Raw genomic sequence first — 4,879 nt, 5'->3', positions numbered from 1 at the left:
TTTGGTGACAAATAATTTACATATATTTTATGCCAGTCTGTCAATCTTTGTATTTTAACTGGAAGATTTAGTCCATTTTCATGTAATGTAATTATTGATATACTTGAGTTTAAATCTACTATGTTGTTGCTTGAGTTCTCTTCTTCCTACCAGTGTGTTCCTTTTTCTCTAGTTTCTCTCCTTTTGGATTGAGATGATTGGGGGCTGGGTTTGAGTCTCTCTGAGGTCTGGTTCACTCTGATTGACCATGATTTCCAAGGAATGCCAGTTACTCACCTCTACTCCCATGAGCTGCTGAGAATTCTGCTCAGCCTGGGCTTCTACACACCCTCTTTCCGAACCAGCATGTACTTCAGGGAAGAGGGGCCCTAAGGGCTGACTTCTGTGATTTTTTTTTTTTTAATTTCCAGATTTTGGCTCTATAATTCTTCAATATCTTGTTGGTTCTCTAAATCTTTCAGGCAGAATCCTTGTAAAAGCCACTTTCCACTTGTTTGGGAAAGCTGTCCTGAATCTCCCAGCTTGCCTTCAGTGGAAGTGCAGGTTTATTGCATTTAATTTTCACAAATGATGGAGTAAGAATTGCTATGCCACGTGGTTCTGCTGGGCCTTGTCCAAGTGCACCTTTATGATTCAGCTGCCGTCCAGCTTCATGCGGACTCTCTTGCCCATAATTTTACTCTGGAAGACCAAGTTCTCAAGGATTGCCTCACGCCCAGCTGTCAGTGTTTGGCTCCTGGGATGCTTTTGCTTATCTTTTGTAAGGCTTTTTTGAGTTGGCTTAGGTAGAATTATCCTTTGGACAATGGAGACAACGTGCTTCCCACCGAACTTTTTTTCCAATTTGTGTACTATCCGGATCTGAATTTTCTGGAAAGATTTCAGTTGAGAAACGGGAACAAAGATTATGATAGCTTTCTGATCACCACCAACTTCAATTTCCTTGGATGCCATTATATTTAGCTCCTGGAGGTTAGCCTTAAGGCCTGAGTTTATCTCCAGCACCAGCAGGGCCTCAGAAATGCCTGACTTGAACCTGTCTTCTTGCCATTGGGCTTCACGATCTTGGTGCTGGAGCTGAACATGGCCTTCTCCTTGCAGAGAACTGGCTGAGAAAGAATCTGCTGGAATTTTGATTGCAATTACACTGAATTTATATATCAAACTGGAAGGAACTGATATCTTAACAATATTGAGTTTTCCTTTCCATGAATGTGAAATTTCTCTCCATTTATTTAGATTTGATTTCTTGCATTACTTTTGTACTGTTCTTCATATATGGCTTGTACATATTTTGTTAGATTGGTACCTAAGCACTTCATTTCTTTACCATTAATATAAATATTATTGTGTTTTAAATTTCAAGTTCAAATTATTCATTGATAGTATGTAGAAAATCAACTGACTTTTGTATATTAACCCTGTGTCCTGCAACCTCACTGTAATTGTTTACTAGTTTCAGAAGTTTTTTATTGTGTCTTTGGGATTTTCTACATAGACAATTCAGTCAGCTGTGAACAAAGTTGTATTTTGATTCTTTTCAATCTATATATTTTTCTTCACTTATTGCATTAGTTAGACCTTCCAATATAATATGAATGGTAAAAGAACTTGCTAGGAACTCAATGGGAAAACATCTACTTTCTCACTACTAAGTATAATATTAGGCATAAGTTTTTGTCTCAGCCAATAGAGAAGGATGGCTTTTGGATGACCTCTGTTCCTGTGAAAACCTCTGCCTCCAAAACCTCTAGAAATGCAAAGATAAACAGAGTAAAATCCCAATACAATAAGATCATATGATGAAGTTTGGGCATTTGAAGCATAGGCTAGGGTTTGTTGGGTTTGTTGAGTAGGGCGAGACATGTCTCCATATATTTAAAGTGAAAGAGAGAGTATTTTAGACTTTGGAACAGTACTTACAAAATGGTTTTTAAGACTTTATTCTTGGTTACTTCTTAGAGGAATCTAAGGGGTCACTGATATTTTTATTTTCTTTAGATTTGTACTGCTGCCATAAATTTTTCTGAGTAGATTCTCTTGAATCCAGTTTCTTTTATAGGGTTTCAAGGAAAGACCAAACAAATTCTTGGTATGAGGGCTGTCCTGGAATAAATTGTTGCTATCAGAGGGGTAAAAGATAGCCACATCCAGGGAAAAGGGACAGAATGTGGTTATGGAGGCTAGAGAAAAAGAGTAATCTAAAAGAGCCCACGTTTTTAAAGTGCAAAAACTCCACATAGCTCCTCTCAATTTAAGAAAGTTTTCACATGCTTGCAATCATTTGTTTTCTAAACCAATTTTTAAATGAATTAAACAGGGTCCTAAAGGTCAGTTTCTGGCTAAAGAAGATCAGTACTTGTTAGAAATAATTTTGTTTTGTTTATTTTTTGAGTGAAGAACTAAGAGTCCTTTACATCTTGAAAACCGTCAGGGGAAAAATATCCCAGTGAGGGAAAAAATGCAAAAAGAAAATATTGGAATAGAGTCTTTCCATAAATTGAATGTGTTTGCATTTGTTGAAGTTTATGAGATTTTACAGAGTGACAGATAATTTAGAACTGTTTGTTCTAAGAGGAGAGGAGGTTGTAAGATGTCCTCAAAATAATTCCATATGTTAACATGTGAGTCCTTGGAAAATTCAGTGTATGTTCTATCACCTCAAAAGCAACCCCACAGAGCAATGGCCTCTTAAGGCATAAAAGAAAAAGACACCATTGGCAGAACTGAACTGTTTATTTTTAAACACAGAGAACTAAAGAGTAATCAGAACTTAAATTAGGTATTTTAATATTATTTTTCTCAACAAGTACTAGGACGAATGCAGGTTGGAGGTTGGGGCATGTGTAAAAATCAGTCTATAGTTTCTAGGAGAAAACTTTCCCAAACAATATTGTAAAGGAAAGATAACAAGAAGTAGATGTCAGAGCCAAGAGAATTACCTCCAGTCCTAATTGTATCAAATATGATCTATGTATTTTACACTTAATTTCTTTTCACTTCATTTTTACATCTATAAAAGAAGTGTGGCAGGTCTGGCCTTCTCCGTCCCCAGTACCACCACACATGCTTCATAATCTTCTACCCCTTTCTTGTGGACTGTTGTATAGCCACCTGCATCTGGGGTATAAGGTGTTCATTAATGAGTCACATATAATTCATAGCAGAGGCTGGGGAGAGTAACAGAGATGGTAAAGTGAAAAAACGTTCTAAAGAAGGATTTTAAAAAAATCTTCCAATGATTATTAAAGGGGCAAGTACAGGTAAGAGTGTAGACTTTGAGAGTAGAGGTTAAAGGAAAAAGGCCATTTACTAGCTGCTGGTGGGTGACACATTGGAGGAAATTGAACAGGAAAGGAGAGCCGCCAAACCCCCACTGTTCTGTGGATCTTGTGTGTTACTACGGATTTAACCAGCTCTTCCTTGCACTAGTGAGGAAAAAGACAATAGTATGGAGATAATAAACAACAAAGTGCTATCCAAATGCAAATAATTCCAGCTCCATCCATGTAAACATGAAAGAGGTAAATTCTCCATCTTTCTTTAAGGCTGCATAATATTCCATGGTGTACATATAGGAACTTCACATGAAAGCTATAACCCAGTTACAACCTAAGAATAGGGAGAAAAGGGAAAGGGAGTGAAGGGAGGGGGAAGGAGGGGGATTAATGGGATTATACCTGCAGTGCATCTTACAAGGGTATATGTGAATCCTAGTGAATGTGGAATGTAAAGGTCTTAGCAAAATAACTAAGAAAATGCTACAAAAGCTATGTTAACTAATGTGATGAAAATGTGTCAAACGATCTATGAACCAAAGGTATGGTGCCCCACGATCATACTAATGTACACAGCTATGGTTTAATAAAAATAAATAAATATAAAAAAATGCAAATAATTAATTTTAATTAGTTAGTGAAAGTTACTTAGTTGCAAATATCTGTCCACAGGGAATCATTCTGGGCTGTGATGTTGTCCTCATACTTATATTCATTCATTCACCAGGTTTTGTTAATTCTATCCTAAAAGGGATTCAAATTCAGTGGAATAGAGCTTAGTTTCTCATAAATCTGAAGTAAAAGGAAGTGGCCTTACCCTTCTTAAGGTAACCAAAAAATGGGGCAACCAAAAAATGGACAAAATTTGAATAATATTAATAGATTTTAGACATTGGTCTATAATCTCTCAAAGAAAGAAACAAAATAAAAGAGAGGCCTATCCCTGTCTCAGATCACTGTATAGACAGAACTTCCAGACCACAGAGTAAGATAGGAGAACCTGAGCAGAGCCCAGTAATTGTATGAGTTGAAGAGACAGCTTGGAGCCTGGGGAGACCCGAGCCATTAGAGGTCATAGGGCAGATGTACCACAGAATGGTGAGTTGTACAGAGAGTGAGTGAGCTTTGAAAATCTGTAGAAGAGGGCAGTGCCTGTGGCTCAGTGGGTAGGATGCTGACCCCACATACCAATGGGTGGTGGGTTCGAACCCAGCCCTGGCCGAACTGCAACAACAACAACAAAAATAGCCGAGCCTTGTGGCGGGCACCTGTAGTCCCAGCTACTTGGGAGGCTGAGGCAAGAGAATTGCCTAAGCCCAGGAGTTGGAGGTCGCTGTGAGCTGTGATGCCATGGCACTCTACCAAGAGCGATAAAGTAAGACTCTGTCTCTAAAAAAATGAAAAAAAATCTGTAGAAGATCACACTCAAGTTTTCAGTAGAATACTAATTAGCACATGATGTGAAAAAATTACACACCCTGAGGAAAGGACTACCTGAAATTAGCAGAGGGAACAATTTCCAGATCTCACATTTGATATAGTTTATGCCAAACTAGTCAGGATACAAACCTTTATAATTCAAAGGGCAAGAAATAATGTAC

The 4,879-nt window shown here is 37.8% G+C and overlaps 1 pseudogene; it reads right to left on the bottom strand.

Annotated features, from left to right (window-relative positions):
• Positions 1-585: 585 nt before the first annotated feature.
• LOC128591470 (40S ribosomal protein S7-like) lies at positions 586-1,085 on the bottom strand (annotated as a pseudogene).
• Positions 1,086-4,879: the final 3,794 nt, after the last annotated feature.

Source organism: Nycticebus coucang, chromosome 1 (assembly GCF_027406575.1).
Source record: "Nycticebus coucang isolate mNycCou1 chromosome 1, mNycCou1.pri, whole genome shotgun sequence".
Taxonomy (NCBI): domain Eukaryota; kingdom Metazoa; phylum Chordata; class Mammalia; order Primates; family Lorisidae; genus Nycticebus; species Nycticebus coucang.
This window is presented reverse-complemented; position numbering and strand designations above follow the sequence as displayed.